A 21243-nucleotide genomic window follows, 5' to 3' on the forward strand; every position below is an offset into this window, starting at 1 on the left:
ACCACACGGTCAGCACTGCTACTGCTCCCCACACACAGCCAGCACTGCCAGTGCTCTCCCCACATCTAGCACTGCCAGCGCTCCCCACAGCCAGCACTGTCTGTACACCCCCCACAGCGAGCACTGCCAGTGCTCACCCCACACAACCAGCACTGTCAGTGCTCCCACCACACAGCCAGCACTGTCAGTGCTCCCACCGCACGGCCAGCACTTTCATTGTTCACACCACACGGCCAGCACTGCCAGTGCTCCCACACTGGCAGCATTGGCAGTGCTCCCCACAAAGCCAGCACTGCCAGTTCTCTCCCCACATCTAGCACTGCCAGTGCTGCCCACAGCCAGCACTGTCAGTACACCCCCACAATGATCACTGCCAGTGCTCATCCCACACAACCAGCACTGTCAGTGCCCCAACACAGCGTGCACTGCCAGTGCTCCCCCCACACAACCAGCACTGTTAGTGCTCCCACCACACAGCCAGCACTGTCAGTGCTCCCACCACACGGCCAGCGCTGCCAGTGCTCCCCCCACACAGGCAGCATTGGCAGTGCTCCCACCACACATCCAGAACTGTCAGTGCTCCCCCACACAGCCAGCACTGTGAGTGCGCCCCCCCCCACACAGCCAGCACTGTCAGTGCTCTCCCCACATCTAGCACTGCCAGTGCACCACCACAGCCAGCACTGTCAGTGCTCCCCAAAGCCAGCACTGCCAGTGCTCCCCCTCACAGCCAGGGCTGCCATTGCTTCCCCACACCCAGCACACCCATCAACATTCCAAGTGCTCCTCCCACAGCCAGCACTTCCATTGGTCCCCCCACAGCCAGCACTGCCAGTGCTTCCACCACTTAGCCAGCACTGACAGTGCTCCCCATTGCCAGCGCTCCCCAGAGCCACACCCCTACCACAGCCAGCGCTGCCATTGCTACAGTCCTCCCAGATCCAGCACGGCAAGTGCTCCCCCAGAGCCAGCATTGCCAGTGCTCCCTATCCAGCCAGCACTGCCAGTGCTCCCCACAGTCGGCAATGTCAGTGCTCCTCACACAGCCAGTAATGCCAGTGCTCACCCCACAGCCAGCACCTCCAGTGCTCCCCATCACAGCCAGCGCTGCCAATTCTCCCACAGCCCGCACTGTCAGTGCCCCCCCCCCCACAGCCATCACTGCCCCTGCTTGCCTCACAGCCAGCGTTGCCAATTCTCCCACAGCAAGCACTGTCAGTGCCCCACCCCACAGCCAGCCCTGCCAGTGCTCCGCACAGACAGCACCGCCAGTGCTCGACCACCACATAAAGCTCTTCCAGTGCTCCCCCTCACTGCCAGCGCTGCCAATGCTCGCTACTTCCAGCACTGGCAGTGCTCACCATCTTCGCCAGCCCTGCCAGTGCTCCCCTCTCAATCATCACTGCCAGTGCTCCCCACAGCCAGCACTGCAAGTTCTTCCCTCCCAATAACCATCACTGCCAGCACTCCAACACCCAGCCAGCATTGCCAGTGCTCCCCACAGCCAGAACTGCCTGTGCACCCCCCACACAGCCAGCACAGCCAGTGTTCCCCCCACACAGACAGCACTGCCAGTGCGCCACTGCATAACCAGCACTGCCAGTGCTCCCACGCACAGCCAGCATTGCCAGTGCACCCCCAAGGCCAGCACAGCCTGTGCACCCCCCACATAGCCAGCATTGACAGTGTTCCCCACAGCCAGCACGTCCAGTGCTTCCCCTCACAGCCAGCGTTGCTAATGCTCCCCACAGACAACGCTGTCAATGCTCCCCATAGCCAGCACTGCCAGTGCTCCCCTCACATCAACAGTCCGAGTGCTCCTCCACATCCAGCACAGCCTGTGCTCCCCACAGCCAGCACAGCCAGTGCTCCCCGCAACGCCAGCACTGCCAGTGCTCCACCCACAGCCAGCACTGCCAGTACTCCCCCCACAGCCAGCACTGCCAGTGCTCTCCCCACATCAAGCACTGCCAGTGTTCCCCCACAGCCAGCACTGTCAGTGCATCCCCACAGCGAGCACTGCCAGTGCTCACCCCACACAACCAGGACTGTCAGTGCCCCCCCCCCACAGCCAGCACTGTCAGTGCACCGCCACACCGCCAGCACTGTCAGTGCTCCCTCCACACAGCCAGCACTGTCAGTACTACCCCCAACAGACAGCACTGTCAGTGCTCCCCCCACACATCCAGCACTGTCAGTGCCCCCCACACAGCCAGCACAGTCAGTGATCCCCACACAGCCAGCACTGCCAGTGCTCCCACCACACAGCCAGCACTGTCAGTGCTCCCTCCACACAGCCAGCACTGTCAGTGCTCCCACCACACAGCCAGCACTGTCAGTGCTCCCTCCACACAGCCAGTACTGTCAGTGCTCCCACCACACTGCCAGCACTGTCAGTGCTCCTCCACAGAGCCAGCACTGTCAGTGCTCCCCGACACAGCCAGCACTGTCTGTGCTCCCACCACACAGCCAGCACTGACAGTGCTCCCCACACAGCCAGCACTGTCAGTGCTCCCCGACACAGCCAGCACTGTCTGTGCTCCCACCACACAGCCAGCACTGACAGTACCCCCCCTTTGCCAACGCTCCCCCAGAGCCGCACCCCTACCACAGCCAGCACTTCCAGTGCTACAGTCCTCCCACATCCCGCACTTCCAGTGCTCCCCAGAGCCAGCATTGCCAGTGCTCCCCATCCAGCCAGCACAGCCTGTGCTTCCGCACCGCCAGCACTGCCAGTGCTCCTCACAGCCAACAATGTCAGTGCTCCCACACAGCCAGCAATGCCAGTGCTCCCACAGCAAGCACTGTCAGTGCACCCACCACACAGCCAGCACTGCCAGTGCTCCCACACAGCCAGCAATGCCAGTGCTCCCACAGCCAGCACTGCCAGCGCTCCAACACCCAGCCAGCTTTGCCAGTGCTCCCCACAGCCAGAACTGCCTGTGCACCCCCCACACAGCCAGCACTGCCAGTGTTCCCCCACACAGTCAGCACTGCCATTGCTCCCCCTACAGCCAGCACTGCGAGTGCTCCCCCACAGCCAGCACTGCCAGTCCTCCCCAAACAGCCAGCACTGCCAGTTCCCCCCCACACAGCCAGCACTGCCTGTGGTCCCTACTGCCAGCACTGTCAGTCCTCATCCCCACAGCCAGCACTGCCAGTGCTCTCCCTACACAACCAGCACTGGCAGTGCCCACCACACAGCCAGCACTGTCAGTGCTCCCACCACATAGCGAGCAATGTCAGTGCTCCCCGCACAGCCAGCACTGTCTGTGCTCCCCCCAACAGACAGCATTGGCAGTGCTCCCACCACACGGCCAGCACCGTCAGTGCTCCCCCACACAGCCAGCACTGTCAGTGCTCCCCACAGCCAACACTGTCAGTGCTCCCACCACACAGCCAGCACTGTCAGTGCTCCCCTCACACAGCCATCACTGTCAGTGCTCCCCACAGCCAGAACTGTCAGTGCACCCACCACACAGCCAGCACTGTCAGTGCTCCCCACACAGCAGAACTGCCTGTGCACCCCCCACACAGCCAGCACTGCCAGTATTCCCCCTTACAGCCAGCGCTGCTAATGCTCCACGACAGCCGGCACAGCCTGTGCTCCCCACAGGCAGCACTGCCAGTGCTCCCCTAGTATCCAGCACTGCCAGTGCTCCCGCAGCCAGCACTGCCAGTGCTCCCCGCACCGCCAGCACTGACAGTGCTCCACCCACAGCCAGCACCGCTAAGTACACCCCCACAGCCAGCACTTCCAGTGCTCTCCCCACATCTAGCACTGCCAGTGCTCCCCACTGCCAGCAATGTCAGTGCACCCCCACAGCGAGCACAGCCAGTGCTCACCCCACACAACCAGCACTGTCAGTGCCCCCCACCCCCACAGCCAGCACTGTCAGTGCTCCCACCACACAGCCAGCACTGTCAGTGCACGCTACACACAGCCAGCACTGTCAGTGCTCCCACCACACAGCCAGCACTGTCAGTACTACCCCCAACAGACAGCACTGTCAGTGCTCCCACCACACGGTCAGCACTGCCAGTGCTCCCCACACACAGCCAGCACTGCCAGTGCTCTCCCCACATCTAGCACTGCCAGCGCTCCCCACAGCCAGCACTGTCTGTACACCCCCACAACGATCACTGCCAGTGCTCAACCCACACAACCAGCACTGTCAGTGCACCCCCACAGCGAGCACTGCCAGTGCTCACCCCACACAACCAGCACTGTCAGTGCTCCCACCGCACGGCCAGCACTGTCATTGCTCCCACCACACGGCCAGCACTGCCAGTGCTCCCCACACAGGCATCATTGGCAGTGCTCCCACCACACATCCAGAACTGTCAGTGCTCCCCCACACAGCCATCACTGTCAGTACTACCCCCAACAGACAGCACTGTCAGTGTTCCCACCACACAGCCAGCAATGCCAGTGCTCCCACAGCCAGCACTGTCAGTACACCCCCACAATGATTACTGCCAGTGCTCATCCCACACAACCAGCACTGTCAGTGCACCACCACAGCGTCCACTGCCAGTGCTCACCCCACACAACCAGCACTGTTAGTGCTCCCACCACACAGCCAGCACTGTCAGTGCTCCCACCACACGGCCAGCACTGCCAGTGCTCCCCACACAGGCAGCATTGGCAGTGCTCCCACCACACATCCAGAACTGTCAGTGCTTCCCCACACGGCCAGCACTGCCAGTGCTCCCCAGACAGGCAGCAATCGCAGTGCTCCCACCACACATCCAGAACTGTCAGTGCTCCCCACACACACCCAGCACTGCCAGTGCTCAACCGCACTACCAGCACTTCCAGTGCTCCCCCACAGCATGCACTGCAAGTGCTCCCCACAGCCAGCACTGTCAGTGCTCCCACCGCACAGCTAGCCCTGTCAGTGCTCCCCAACACAGCAATCACTGTCAGTGCTCCCACCACACAGCCAGCACGGTCAGTGCATCCTACACACAGCCAGCACTGTCAGTGCTCCCACCACACAGCCAGCACTGTCAGTACTACCCCCAACAGACAGCACTGTCTGTGCTCCCACCACACGGTCAGCACTGCCACTGCTCCCCACACACAGCCAGCACTGCCAGTGCTCTCCCCACATCTAGCACTGCCAGCGCTCCTCACAGCCAGCACTGTCTGTACATAGAACATAGAACATAGAACATAGAAAATACAGCACAGAACAGGCCCTTCGGCCCACGATGTTATGCCGAACCTTTGTCCTAGATTAATCATAGATTATCATTGAATTTACAGTGCAGAAGGAGGCCATTCGGCCCCCCGAGTCTGCACCAGCTCTTGGAAAGAGCACCCTACCCAAACTCAACACCTCCACCCAACACCAAGGGCAATTTGGACATTAAGGGCAATTTATCATTGGCCAATTCACCTAACCCGCACATCTTTGGACTGTGGGAGGAAACCGGAGCACCCGGAGGAAACCCACGCAGACACGGGGAGGACGTGCAGACTCCGCACAGACAATGACCCAAGCCGGAATCGAACCTGGGACCATGGATCTGTGAAGCAATTGTGCTATCCACAATGCTACCGTGCTGCCCTTAAGAACAAATAAATCTACACTATATCATTTTCCCGTAATCCATGTACCTATCCAACAGCTGCTTGAAGGTCCCTAATGTTTCCGACTCAACTACTTCCACAGGCAGTGCATTCCATGCCCCCACTACTCTCTGGGTAACGAACCTACCTCTGATATCCCTCCTATATCTTCCACCTTTCACCTTAAATTTATGTCCCCTTGTAATGGTGTGTTCCACCTGGGGAAAAAGTCTCTGACTGTCTACTCTATGTATTCCCCTGATCATCTTATAAACCTCTATCAAGTCGCCCCTCATCCTTCTCCGCTCTAATGAGAAAAGGCCTAGCACCCTCAAACTTTCCTCGTAAGACCTACTCTCCATTCCAGGCAACATCCTGGTAAATCTTCTTTGCACCTTTTCCAGAGCTTCCACATCCTTCCTAAAATGAGGCGACCAGAACTGTACACAGTACTCCAAATGTGGCCTTACCAAAGTTTTGTACAGCTGCATCATCACCTCACGGCTCTTAAATTCAATCCCTCTGTTAATGAACGCGAGCACACCATAGGCCTTCTTCACAGCTCTATCCACTTGAGTGGCAACTTTCAAAGATGTATGAACATAGACCCCAAGGTCTCTCTGCTCCTCCACAATGCCAAGAACTCTACCGTTAACCCTGTATTCCGCATTCATATTTGTCCTTCCAAAATGGACAACCTCACACTTTTCAGGGTTAAACTCCATCTGCCACTTCTCAGCCCAGCTCTGCATCCTATCTATGTCTCTTTGCAGCCGACAACAGCCCTCCTTACTATCCACAACTCCACCAATCTTCGTATCGTCTGCAAATTTACTGACCCACCCTTCAACTCCCTCATCCAAGTCATTAATGAAAATCACAAACAGCAGAGGACCCAGAACTGATCCCTGCGGTACACCACTAGTAACTGGGATCCAGGCTGAATATTTGCCATCCACCACCACTCTCTGACTTCTATCGGTTAGCCAGTTCGTTATCCAACTGGCCAAATTTCCCACTATCCCATGCCTCCTTACTTTGTGCAGAAGCCTACCATGGGGAACTTTATCAAATGCCTTACTAAAATCCATGTACACTACATCCACTGCTTTACCTTCATCCACATGCTTCGTCACCTCCTCAAAGAATTCAGTAAGATTTGTAAGGCAAGACCTACCCCTCACAAATCCGTGCTGACTATCCCTAATCAAGCAGTGTCTTTCCAGATGCTCAGAAATCCTATCCTTCAGTACCCTTTCCATTACTTTGCCTACCACCGAAGTAAGACTAACTGGCCTGTAATTCCCAGGGTTATCCCTAGTTCCTTTTTTGAACAGGGGCACGACATTCGCCACTCTCCAATCCCCTGGTACCACCCCTGTTGACAGTGAGGACGAAAAGATAATTGCCAACGGCTCTGCAATTTCATCTCTTGCTTCCCATAGAATCCTTGGATATATCCCGTCAGGCCCGGGGCTCTTGTCTATCCTCAAGTTTTTCAAAATGCCCAACACATCTTCCTTCCTAACAAGTATTTCCTCGAGCTTACCAATCTGTTTCACACTGTCCTCTCCAACAATATCGCCCCTCTCATTTGTAAATACAGAAGAAAAGTACTCATTCAAGACCTCTCCTATCTCTTCAGACTCAATACACAATCTCCCGCTATTGTCCTTGATCGGACCTACCCTCGCTCTAGTCATTCTCATATTTCTCACATATGTGTAAAAGGCCTTGGGGTTTTCTTTGATCCTACCCGCCAAAGATTGTTCATGCCCTCTCTTAGCTCTCCTAATCCCTTTCTTCAGTTCCCTCCTGGCTATCTTGTATCCCTCCAATGCCCTGTCTGAACCTTGTTTCCTCAGCCTTACATAAGTCTCCTTTTTCCTCTTAACAAGACATTCAACCTCTCTTGTCAACCATGGTTCCCTCACTCGACCATCTCTTCCCTGCCTGACAGGGACATACATATCAAGGACACGTAGCACCTGTTCCTTGAACAAGTTCCACATTTCACTTGTGTCCTTCCCTGCCAGCCTATGTTCCCAACTTATGCACTTCAATTCTTGTCTGACAACATCGTATTTACCCTTCCCCCAATTGTAAACCTTGCCCTGTTGCACGTACCTATCCCTCTCCATTACTAAAGTGAAAGTCACAGAATTGTGGTCACTATCTCCAAAATGCTCCCCCACTAACAAATCTATCACTTGCCCTGGTTCATTACCCAGTACTAAATCTAATATTGCCCCTCCTCTGGTTGGACAATCTACATACTGTGTTAGAAAAGCTTCCTGGACACACTGCACAAACACCACCCCATCCAAACTATTTGATCTAAAGAGTTTCCACTCAATATTTGGGAAGTTAAAGTCGCCCATGACTACTACCCTATGACTTCTGCACCTTTCCAAAATCTGTTTCCCAATCTGTTCCTCCACATCTCTGCTACTATTGGGGGGCCTATAGAAAACTCCTAACAAGGTGACTGCTCCTTTCCTATTTCTGACTTCAACCCATACTACCTCAATAGGGTGATACTCCTCGAAATGCCTTTCTGCAGCTGTTATACTATCTCTAATTAATAATGCCACCCCCCCCCCACCTCTTTTACCACCCTCCCTAATCTTATTGAAACATCTATACCCAGGGACCTCCAACAACCATTTCTGCCCCTCTTCTATCCAAGTTTCCGTGATGGCCACCACATCGTAGTCCCAAGTACCGATCCATGCCTTAAGTTCACCCACCTTATTCCTGATGCTTCTTGCTACTTGCTACACCCCCCACAGCGAGCACTGCCAGTGCTCACCCCACACAACCAGCACTGTCAGTGCTCCCACCACACAGCCAGCACTGTCAGTGCTCCCACCGCACGGCCAGCACTTTCATTGCTCACACCACACGGCCAGCACTGCCAGTGCTCCCCACACAGGCAGCATTGGCAGTGCTCCCCACAAAGCCAGCACTGCCAGTGCTCTCCCCACATCTAGCACTGCCAGTGCTCCCCACAGCCAGCACTGTCAGTACACCCCCACAATGATCACTGCCAGTGCTCATCCCACACAACCAGCACTGTCAGTGCCCCAACACAGCGTGCACTGCGAGTGCTCACCCCACACAACCAGCACTGTTAGTGCTCCCACCACACAGCCAGCATTGTCAGTGCATCCCCACACAGCCAGCACTGCCAGTGCTCCTCCCACACAGGCAGCATTGGCAGTGCTCCCACCACACATCCAGAACTGTCAGTGCTCCCCCACACAGCCAGCACTGTCAGTGCTCTCCCCACATCTAGCACTGCCAGTGCACCACCACAGCCAGCACTGTCAGTGCTCCCCCACGTCCAGCACTGCCAGTGCTCCCCCTCACAGCCAGCACTGCCAGTGCTCCCCCTCACAGCCAGGGCTGCCATTGCTTCCCCACACCCAGCACTGCCATCAACATTCCAAGTGCTCCTCCCACAGCCAGCACTTCCATTGGTCCCCCCACAGCCAGCACTGCCAGTGCTCCCACCACTTTGCCAGCACTGACTGTGCTCCCCCCATTGCCAGCGCTCCCCAGAGCCACACCCCTACCACAGCCAGCACTTCCATTGGTCCCCCCCACAGCCAGCACTGCCAGTGCTCCCACCACTTAGCCAGCACTGACAGTGCTCCCCCCATTGCCAGCGCTCCCCAGAGCCACACCCCTACCACAGCCAGCGCTGCCATTGCTACAGTCCTCCCACATCCAGCACGGCAAGTGCTCCCCCAGAGCCAGCATTGCCAGTGCTCCCTATCCAGCCAGCACTGCCAGTGCTCCCCACAGTCGGCAATGTCAGTGCTCCTCACACAGCCAGTAATGCCAGTGCTCACCCCACAGCCAGCACCTCCAGTGCTCCCCATCACTGCCAGCGCTGCCAATTCTCCCACAGCCCGCACTGTCAGTGACCCCCACAGCCATCACTGCCCCTGCTTGCCTCACAGCCAGCGTTGCCAATTCTCCCACAGCAAGAACTGTCAGTGCCCCACCCCACAGCCAGCACTGCCAGTGCTCCCCACAGACAGCACCGCCAGTGCTCGACCACCACATAAAGCTCTTCCAGTGCTCCCCCTCACTGCCAGCGCTGCCAATGCTCCCTACTTCCAGCATTGGCAGTGCTCACCATCTTCGCCAGCCCTGCCAGTGCTCCCCACAGACAGCACCGCCAGTGCTCGACCACCACATAAAGCTCTTCCAGTGCTCCCCCTCACTGCCAGCGCTGCCAATGCTCCTTACTTCCAGCATTGGCAGTGCTCACCATCTTCGCCAGCCCTGCCAGTGCTCCCCTCTCAATCATCACTGCCAGTGCTCCCCACAGCCAGCACTGCAAGTTCTCCCCTCCCAATAACCATCACTGCCAGCGCTCCAACACCCAGCCAGCATTGCCAGTGCTCCCCACAGCCAGAACTGCCTGTGCACCCCCCACACAGCCAGCACTGCCAGTGTTCCCCCCACACAGACAGCACTGCCAGTGCGCCCCTGCATAACCAGCACTGCCAGTGCTCCCACACACAGCCAGCATTGCCAGTGCACCCCCAAGGCCAGCACAGCCTGTGCACCCCCCACATAGCCAGCATTGACAGTGCTCCCCACAGCCAGCACTTCCAGTGCTACCCCTCACAGCCAGCGTTGCTAATGCTCCCCACAGACAACGCTGCCAATGCTCCCCATAGCCAGCACTGCAAGTGCTCCCCTCACATCAACACTCCTAGTGCTCCTCCACAGCCAGCACAGCCTGTGCTCCCCACAGCCAGCAGTGCCAGTGCTCCCCGCAACGCCAGCACTGCCAGTGCTCCACCCACAGCCAGCACTGCCAGTACTCCCCCCACAGCCAGCACTGCCAGTGCTCTCCCCACATCAAGCACTGCCAGTGTTCCCCCACAGCCAGCACTGTCAGTGCATCCCCACAGCGAGCACTGCCAGTGCTCACCCCACACAACCAGCACTGTCAGTGCCCCCCACAGCCAGCACTGTCAGTGCTCCCACCACATAGCCAGCACTGTCAGTGCTCCCCACACAGCCAGCACTGTCAGTGCTCACCCCACAGCCAGTACTTCCAGTGCTCCCCCTCACAGCCAGCGCTGCCAATGCTCCCTACTGCCAGCACTGCCAGTGATCACCATCTTAGCCAGCCCTACCAGTGCTCCCCTTTCAATCATCACTGCCAGTGCTACCCACAGCCAGCACTGCAATTTCTCCCCTTCCAATAACCATCACTGCCAGCGCTCCAACACCCAGCCAGCATTGCCAGTGCTCCCCACAGCCAGAACTGCCTCTGCACCCCACACACAGCCAGCACTGTCAGTGCGCCCCCGCATAACCAGCACTGCCAGTGCTCCCAGACACAGCCAGCATTGCCAGTGCACCCCCCATGCCAGCACAGCCTGTGCACCCCCACATAGCCAGCATTGACAGTGCTCCCCACAGCCAACACTTCCAGTGATCCACCTCACAGCCAGCGCTGCTAATGATCCACACAGACAACCTGCCAATGCTCCCGCCACGGCCAGCACTGCCAGTGCTCCCCATCACATCAACACTCCTAGTGCTCCCCCCACAGCCAGCACTGCCAGTGCTCCCCACAGACAGCACTGCCAGTGCTCCCCTAGTATCCAGCACTGCCAGTGCTCCCCACAGCCAGCACTGCAAGTGCTCCCCGCAACGCCAACACTGCCAGTGCTCCACCCACAGCCAGCACTGCCAGTACTACCCCCACATCAGCACTGCCAGTGCTCCCACAGCCAGCACGTCCAGTGCTCTGCCCACAGCCAGCACTGCCAGTACTCCCGCCACAGCCAAAACTGCCAGTGCTGTACCGCACTCCCAGCACTTCCAGTGCTCCCCGCATCCTGCAGTGCCAGTGCCCACCCCAGCGCCAGCACAGTCTGTGCTCCACCGCACAGCCAGCACCGCCAGTGCTCTACCGCAAAGCCAACACTGCCAGTGATCCCCTGGTATCCAGCACTGCCAGTGCTACCCGCAACGCCAACACTGCCAGTGCTCCACCCACAGCCAGCACTGCCAGTACTCCCCCACAGTCAGCACTGCCAGTGCTCCACCGCACTGCCAGCACTTACAGTGCTGCCCCTCACATCCATCACTGCCAGTGCTCCCACGTCCAGCACGTCCAGTGCTCTGCCCACAGCCAGCACTGACAGTACTCTAGCCACTGACAACACTGCCAGTGCTGTACCGCACTGCCAGCACTTCCAGTGCTCCCCACATCCAACACTGCCAGTGCCCATCCCAGCGCCAGCACTGTCTGTTCTTCCCCTCCACATCCAGCACTGCCAATGCCCCCCACAGACAGAACTGCCGGTGCTGTCCCCAGAGCCAGCACTGCCAGTGCTTCACCCACAGCCAACGCAGCCAGTGCGCCCCCACCACATCCAGCACTGCCCGTGCTCCCCAACTCCCCCACAGTAGGCACTGCAAGTGCTCCCCACTCCCCCACAACGAGCGCTGCCAGTGCACCAACCACAACGAGCGCTGCCTGTGCTCCCCACAGCCAGCACTGCCAGTGCTTCCACAGCAAGATCTGCCAGTGCTACTCCCAGAACCAGCACAGTCAGTGCTCCCCACAGCCAGCACTGTCAGTGCTCACACACATACATAACTGGCAATGTTACCCCCCCAAGGCCAGCACTGACAGTGCTATCTTCCACAGCCAGCACTGCCAGTGCTACCCAGCGCACCGCAGCCAGCACTGCCAGTGCTCCCCAACAGCCAGCACTGCCAGTGCTCACCCATAGCCATTCCTGCCAGTGCTCTCACACACAGCCAGCACTGTCAGTGCTCCCACAGCTAGCACTGTCAGTGCCCCCCTCACAGACAGCACTGCCAGTGTTCCCCACATCCAGCACTGCCGACGCATCCCCACAGCCTGCACTGCCAGTGCACTCACCGCCCCATAACCAGCACTGCCAGTGCTCCCACACAGGGCCAGCACTGCCCGTGCACCCCCACACAGCCAGCATTGCCAGTGCTCCATCTACAGCGAAAGCACTGCCAGAGCTCCCCAAGGCAAGCATTGCCAGTGCTCCCTACAGCCAGCACTGCCACTGCTCGACCACAACCAGCACTGTCAGTGCTCCCCCCACATCCAGCATTGCCAGTGCACCCCCTCAGCCAGCACTGTCAGTGCTCCCCCTCACATCCTGCACTGCCAGTGCTCCACCACCACTGAGCCAGCACTGCCAGTGCTCCCCTCCACTGAGCCATCACTTCCAGTGCTCCCTACACATACTACACTGCCTGTGCCCCCCAGGCCTCCAAAGCCAGCACTGCCAGTGCTCCCACAACACACAGCCATCACTGCCAATGCACCCCACAGTCACCACTGCCAGTGTTCCCCACTCCCACACTACGAGCGCTGCCAGTGCTCCCCACAGCCAGCACTGCCAGTGCCCAACTGCCAGTGCCCACCCCCACAGCCAGCAATTCCAGTGCCTACCACCACAGCAAGCACTGCCTGTGCTCCCCCCACAGCCAGAACAACCAGTGCCCCCTAGAGCCATCACTGCCAGTGAACCCCAAAGCCAGCACTGCCTGTGCTCCCACCCCCCACAGCCACCACTGGCATGTGCTCCGCACTCCCCCACAACGAGCGCTGCCAGTGCTCCCCACAGCCAGCACTGCCAGTGCTCCACCCCCAAATCCAGCACTGCCAATGATCCCACCCCCTCCGCCAGCACTGCCAGTGATCCACCCACAGCAAGCGCTGGTAGTGCTCCACTCCACAGGTAGCACTGCCAGCGCTCCCCTCCACATAGCCAGAACTGCCAGTGCTCCCCTCCCACACGACAGCACTGCCAGCGCTCCCCACAGCCAGCCCTGCCAGTGCTCCCCACAGCCAGCACTGCCAGTGCTCCCCACCGCCAGCACTGCCAGTGCTCCCAACGCCACCACTTGTAGTTCTCCCCTCCACAGATAGCACTGCCAGTGCTCCCCACAGCCAGCACTACCAGTGCTGCCCCACTCATACAGCACTTCCAGTGCTACACCCCACACCTCCAGCACTGCCAGTGCTCTCCTCACAGCCAGCGCTGCAAGGGAACCCCCACAGTCTGCCCTGACAAGTCTCCCCACAAACCAGCACTGCCAGTGTTCCCCCAACAGCCAGCACTGCCAGTGCTTCCCACACACATCCAGCACTGCCAGTGCTCCCCACAGACAGCACTGCTAGTGCGCCTCCTACAGCCAGCACTGCCAGTGTCATCAACACAGCCAGCACTGGCAGTGCTCCCCCTACAGCGAAAGCACTGCCAGTGCTCCCCACAGCCTTCATTGCCAGTGCTCCCCCTACAGCCAGCACGGCCAGTGCTCCCACAGCCAGCACTGCCACTGCTCGACCACAACCAGCACTGCCAGTTCACCCCACAGCCAGACCTGCCAGTGCTCCGCAGCCACAGCCAGCATTGCCTGTGCTGCCCATCCAGCCAGAACTGCCAGTGGTCCCCATTGCCAGTGCTTCCCCCACAGCCAGCACTGCCAGTGCTCTTCCCATTGCCAGCGTTCCCCCAGAGCCAACATTGCCAGTGCCCCCGCCCACAACCAGCGCTTACAGTTCTCCACCCACAGCCAGCACTTTTAGTGCTCCCCCACACAACCAGTACTGCCAGTGCTCCCCACAGCCAGCCCTCCCTCCCCTTCAGCCATCAGTGCCAGTGCTTTACCCACAGGGCCAGAACTGCCAGTGCCCCCCCAACACAGCCAGCACTGCCCGTGGTGCCGTGCACCCACATCCAACACTGCCAGTGCTCCCCACAGACAGCACTGCCAGTGCTCCACCCGCAGCCAGCACTGCCAATGCTCCCCACCGACAGCACTGCCAGTATACCCCCACAGCCAACACTCTGGTGCTCTCCACATCGCCAGTGCTCCCCGCAAGGCCAGCATTGGCAGTACTCACCCACAGCCAGCGCTCCCGCCGCCACAGCCAGCAGTGCCGGTCCCCCCCTGCTCCCCACAGCCAGCACTGTCAGTGCTCCCGTCCACCCACATCGAGCACTGCCAGTTCGCCCCATCCAGCCAGCACTGCCAATGCTCCCCACCGACAGCACTGCCAGTATACCCCCACAGCCAACACCGCCGGTGCTCTCCACATCGCCAGTGCTCCCCACTGCCAGCCGTGCCAGTGCTCCCCGCAGCCATCACTGCCAGTGCACCCACACCCAGCCAGAACGGCCAGTGCACCCGCCACAATCAGCACTGTCAGTGCTCCCCACAGCCGGCTGTGCCAGTGCTCCCACGCATCCATCACTGCCAGTGCTCCCCATTCAGCCAGAACTGCCAGTGCTCCTGCCCACAACCAGAAAGCCAGTGCTCCCACAGCCAGCACTGCCAGTGCTCCACCCACAGACAGCACTGCCAGTGCTCCCCTCCATACAGCCAGCACTGCCAGTGCTCCCCACAGCCATCCCTCCCTCCTCCACAGCCATCACTGCCAGTGCTTCCCCCACACGGCCAGCACTGCCAGTGCTCCCGTCCACCCACAGCCAGCCCTGCCAGTGCTCACCAACGACAGCCAGCATTGCCTGTGCTCCCCTCATCCAGCCAGCAGTGCCAGTGGTCCCCATTGCCAGTGCTACCCCCACAACCAGAATTGTCTGTGCTCCCCTCGTCCAGCCAGCACTGCCAGTGCTCCTACCCATCGCCTGCTTTCCCTCAGATTCACCTCTGCCAGTGCTCCGGCCCACAACCAGCACTTCCAGTGCGCTCCACAGCCAGCAATGCTAGTGCTCCCCCACAGCCAGCAGTGCCCGTGCTCCCTCATCCAGCCAGCACTGCCGGTGCACAAGCCACCGGAAGCACTGCCAGTGCTCCCACAGCCAGCACTTCCAGTGCTCCCCACACAGCCAGCACTAACAGTGCTCCCCCCACAGCCAGCACTGCCAGGCCCCCCACACAGCCACCGCTGCAAGTGCACCGCCACAGTCTGCACTGCCAAACCTCCCCGCAACCAGCACTGCCAGTGTTCCCCACACAGACAGCACTGCCAGTGCCGTCCACAGCCAGCACTGTCAGTGCTCCCTACACACATGCAGCACCGCCAGTCCTCCCCACAGCCAGCACTGCCAGTGCTCATCACACAGTCAGCACTGCCTGTGCCCCCCAAATCCAGCACTGGCATTGGTCCCCTCCACAGCAACACTGCCAATTTTCCACCCACAGACATCACTGCCAGTGCTCCCCACAGCCATCCCTCCCTCCCCCACAGCCAGCATTGCCAGTGCTTCCCCCACACGGACATCAACACAGCCAGCACTGACAGTGCTCCCGTCCACCCACATCCAGTATTGCCAGTGCCCCCCACAGCCAGCCCTGCCAGCGCTCCCCACCGACAGCCAGCAATGCCAGTGCTCCCCTCCATACAGCCAGCAATGCCAGTGCTCCCCACAGCCAGCCCTCCCTCCCCCACAGCCAGCATTGCCAGTGCTTCCCCCACACGGCCAGCACTGCCAGTGCCATCAACACAGCCAGCACTGCCAGTGCCCTCAACACAGCCAGCACTGGCAGTGGTACAGTCCACCCACATCCAGAACTTCCAGTGCTCCCCCACAGCCAGCAATGTCAGTGCTCCCCCACAGCCAGCAGTGCTCGTGCTCCCTCATTCAGCCAGCACTGCGAGTGGTCCCCATTGCCAGTGCTACCCCCACAGCCAACCTTGCCTGTGCTCCCCTCATCCAGCCAGCTCTAGCCATTGCCGTGTTCCCCAAGATCCACCAGTGCCACTGCTCCGGCCCACAACCAGCACTTCCAGTGCTCCGGCCCACAGCCAGCAATGCCAGTGCTCCCCCACAGCCAGCAGTGCTCGTGCTCCCTCATCCAGCCAGCACTGCCGGTGCACACCCTACCGCCAGCATTGCCAGTGCTCCCCACAGCCCGCACTTCCAGTGCACCCTACTTATCCAACACCCAGTGCTACACCCCACACAGCCAGCACTGCCAGTGCTTCCCTCACAGCCAGCTCATCCAGTGGTTCCCCACCTCCACCACACAGCCAGCACTTCCAGTGCTCCCCCACAGCCAGCAATGCCAGTGCTCCCCACAGCCAGCCCTCCCTCCTCCACAGCAAGCATTGCCAGTGCTTCCCCCACACGTCCAGCACTACCAGTGCCATCAACACAGCCAGAACTGTCAGTGCTCCCGTCCACCCCCATCCAGCACTGCCTGTGCCCCCCACAGCCAGCCCTGCCAGCGCTCCCCACCGACAGCCAGCACTGCCAGTGCTCCCACAGTCAGACCTCCCTACCCACAGCCAGCACTGCCAGTGCCTCCCCCACACGGCCTGCACTGCCAGTGCTCTCAACACAGCCAGCACTGGCAGTGCTCCCATTCCACCCAGATCCAGCGCTTCCAGTTCTCCCCCACAGCCAGCAATGCCAGTGCTCCCTCACAGCCAGCAGTGCTCGTGCTCCCTCATCCAGCCAGCACTGCCGGTGCACACCCCACCGCCAGCACTACCAGTGCTCCCAACTGCCCGCACTTCCAGTCCACCCTACTTATCCAGCACTTCCAGTGCTACACCCCACACAGCCAGCACTGCAAGTGCTCCCCTCGCAGCCAGCACATCCAGAGGTCCCCCACATCCAGCACTGCCAGTGCCCCCCACAGCCAGCCCTGCCAGCGCTCCACACCGACAGCCAGCACTGCCAGTGCTTCCACAGTCAGTCCTCCCTCCCCACAGCCAGCACTTCCAGTGCCTCCCCCACACGGCCAGCACTGCCAGTGCTCTCAACACAGCTAGCACTGGCAGAGCTCCCATTCCACCCACATCCAGCGCTTCCAGTTCTCCCCCACAGCCAGCAATGCCAGTGCTCCCTCACAGCCAGCAGTGCTCGTGCTCCCTCATCCAGCCAGCACTGCCGGTGCACACCCCACCGCCCGCACTTCCAGTGCACCCTACTTATCCAGCACTTCCAGATCTACACCCCACACAGCCAGCCCTGCAAGTGCTCCCCTCCCAGCCAGCACATCCAGTGGTCCCCCACATCCAGCACTGCCAGTGCCTCCCCCCACAGCCAGCGCTGCAAGTACAACCCCACAATCTGCACTGCCAAGCCTCCCATAATCAGCACTGCCGCTGTTCCCCCCACAGCCAGCACTTCTAGTGCGCCCTCCACAGCCAGCACTGCCAGTGCTCATCACACAGTTAGCACTGCCTGTGCCCCCCCCCCAATGCCAGCAATGGCAGTGGTCCCCTCCACTGCCAGTTTTCAACACACAGACAGCACTGCCAGTTCTCCCCTCCATACAGCCAGCACTGCCAGTGCTCCCACAGCCATCCCTCCCTCCCCCACAGCCAGCATTGCCAGTGCTTCCCCCACACGGCGAGCACTGCCAGTGCCCTGAACACAGCCAGCACTGGCAGTGCTCCCGTTCACCCACATCCAGTACTGCCAGTGCCCCCACAGACCGCCCTGCCAGCGCTCCCCACCGACAGCCAGCACTGCCAGTGCTCACCTCCATACAGCCAGCACTGCCAGTGCTCCACACAGCCAGCACTCCCTCCCCACAGCCAGCACTGCCAGTGCTTCCCCCACACGGCCAGCACTGCCAGTGCCCTCAACACAGCCAGCACTGGCAGTGCTCCCGTCCACCCACATCCAGCACTGCCAGTGCTCCACACAGACAGACCTGCCAGTGCTCCCCACCGAAAGCCAGCATTGCCAGTGCTCCCCTCATCCAGCCAGCTCTGCCAGTGCTCTACCCATTGCCTGTGTTCCCCCAGATTCACCACTGCCACTGCTCCGGTCCACAACCAGCACTTCCAGTGCTCCCCCACAGCCAACAATGCCAGTGCACCTCACAGCCAGCAGTGCTCGTGCTTCCTCATCCAGCCAGCACTGCCGGTGCACACCCGACCGCCAGCACTGCCAGTGCTCCCCACAGCCAACACTGCCAGTGCTCCCCACTTATACAGCACTTCCAGTGCTACACCCGCAGCCAGAACTGCCAGTCCTCCCGAAAGCCCAGCATTGGCAGTGCTCCTCCACAGCCAGCGCTAACTCCGCCACAGCCAGCAGGGCCAGTGCCCCCCCCACATCCAGCAGTGCCAGTACTCCCCCACACAACCAACACTGTCAGTCCACCCGTCCACATACATCCAGCTGTGCCAGTGCTCCCCATCCAGCCAGCACTGCCAATGCTCCCCCACCGACGGCACAGCCAGTATACCCCCACAACCAACACAACCGGTGCTCTCCACATCGCCAGTGCTCCCCACAGTCAGCACTGCCAGTGCTCCCTCCATACAGCCAGCACTGCCGGTGCTTCCCACACACGGCCAGCACTGCCAGTGCCCTCAACACAGCCAGCTCTGCAAGTGCTCCCGTCCACCCATATCCAGCACTGCCAGTGCTCCACCCACAGACAGCACTGCCGGTGCTCCCCTCCATACAGCCAGCACTGCCAGTGCTCCCCAAAGCCATCCCTCCCTCCCCCACAGCCATCACGGCCAGTGCTTCCCCCACACGGCCAGCACTGCCAGTGCCCTCAACACAGCCAGCAATGCCAGTGCTCCCGTTCACCCACATCCAGCATTGCCAGTGCTCCCCCACAGCCAGCCCTGCCAGTGCTCCCCACCGACAGCCAGCATTGCCTGTGCTCCCCTCATCCAGCCAGCACTGCCAGTGGTCCCCATTGCCAGTGCTACCCCCACAACCAGAATTGTCTGTGCTCCCCTCGTCAAGCCAGCACTGCCAGTGCTCTACCCATAGCCTGCTTTCCCTCAGATCCATCTCTGCCAGTGCTCCGGCCCACAACCAGCACTTCCAGTGCTCCCCACAGCCAGCAATGCCAGTGCTCTCCCACAGCCAGCAGTGCCCGTGCTCCCTCATCCAGCCAGCACTGCCGGTGCACACCCCACCGCCAGCACTGCCAGTGCTCCCCACACAGCCAGCACTGCCAGTGCTCTCCTCACAGCCAGCACATCCAGTAGTCCCCCACAGCCAGCACTGCCAGGCCCCACACACAGCCATCGCTGCAAGTACACCGCCACAGTCTGCACTGCCAAACCTCCCCACAACCAGCACTGCCAGTGTTCCCCACACAGACAGCACTGCCTGTACTCCCCACAGCCAGCACTGCCAGTGCTCATCACACAGTCAGCACTGCCTGTGCCCCCCCAAATCCAGCACTGGCATTGGTCCCCTCCACAGCAACACTGCCAGTTTTCCACCCACAGACATCACTGCCAGTGCCCCCTCCATACAGCCAGCACTGCCAGTGCTCCCCACAGCCAGACCTCCCTCCCACACAGCCAGCATTACCAGTGCTTCCCCACACGGCTAGCACTGCCAGTGCCATCAACATAGCCAGCACTGCCAGTGCCATCAACACAGCCAGCACTGCCAGTGCTCCCGTCCACCCACATCCAGTACTGCCAGTACCCCACCCCACAGCCAGCCCTGCCAGCGCTCCCCACCGACAGCCAGCAATGCCAGTGCTCCCCTCCATACAGCCAGCACTGCCAGTGCTCCCCACAGCCAGCCCTCCCTCCCCACAGCCAGCACTGCCAGTGCCTCCCCCACACGGCCAGCACTGCCAGTGCCCTCAACACAGCCAGCACTGGCAGTGCTCCCGTCCACCCACATCCAGAACTGCCAGTGCTCCCCACAGACAGACCTGCCGGTGCTCCCCACCGAAAGCCAGCATTGCCTGTGCTTCCGTCATCCAGCCACCACTGCGAGTGGTCCCCATTGCCAGTGCTACCCCCACAACCAACCTTGCCTGTTCTCCCCTCATCCAGCCAGCTCTGTCAGTGCTCTAGCCATTGCCGTGTTCCCCAAGATCCACCACTGCCACTGCTCCGGCCCACAACCAGCACTTCCAGTGCTCCCCCACAGCCAGCAATGCCAGTGCTCCCCACAGCCAGCAGTGCTCGTGCTCCCTCATCCAGCCAGCACTGCCGGTGCACACCCCACAGCCAGCACTGCCAGTGCTCCCCACACAGCCAGCACTGCCAGTGCTCCCCTCACAGCCAGCACATCCAGTAGTCCCCCACAGCCAGCACTGCCAGGCCCCACACACAGCCATCGCTGCAAGTACACCGCCACAGTCTGCACTGCCAAACCTCCCCACAACCAGCACTGCCAGTGTTCCCCACACAGACAGCACTGCCTGTACTCCCCACAGCCAGCACTGCCAGTGCTCATCACACAGTCAGCACTGCCTGTGCCCCCCCAAATCCAGCACTGGCATTGGTCCCCTCCACAGCAACACTGCCAGTTATCCACCCACAGACATCACTGCCAGTGCCCCCTCCATACAGCCAGCACTGCCAGTGCTCCCCACAGCCAGACCTCCCTCCCACACAGCCAGCATTACCAGTGCTTCCCCCACACGGCTAGCACTGCCAGTGCCATCAACATAGCCTGCACTGCCAGTGCCATCAACACAGCCAGCACTGCCAGTGCTCCCGTCCACCCACATCCAGTACTGCCAGTACCCCCCCCCCCCACAGCCAGCCCTGCCAGCGCTCCCCACCGACAGCCAGCAATGCCAGTGCTCCCCTCCATACAGCCAGCACTGCCAGTGCTCCCCACAGCCAGCCCTCCCTCCCCACAGCCAGCACTGCCAGTGCCTCCCCCACACGGCCAGCACTGCCAGTGCCCTCAACACAGCCAGCACTGGCAGTG

Source organism: Scyliorhinus torazame, chromosome 20 (assembly GCF_047496885.1).
Source record: "Scyliorhinus torazame isolate Kashiwa2021f chromosome 20, sScyTor2.1, whole genome shotgun sequence".
Classification (NCBI taxonomy): Eukaryota; Metazoa; Chordata; class Chondrichthyes; order Carcharhiniformes; family Scyliorhinidae; genus Scyliorhinus; species Scyliorhinus torazame.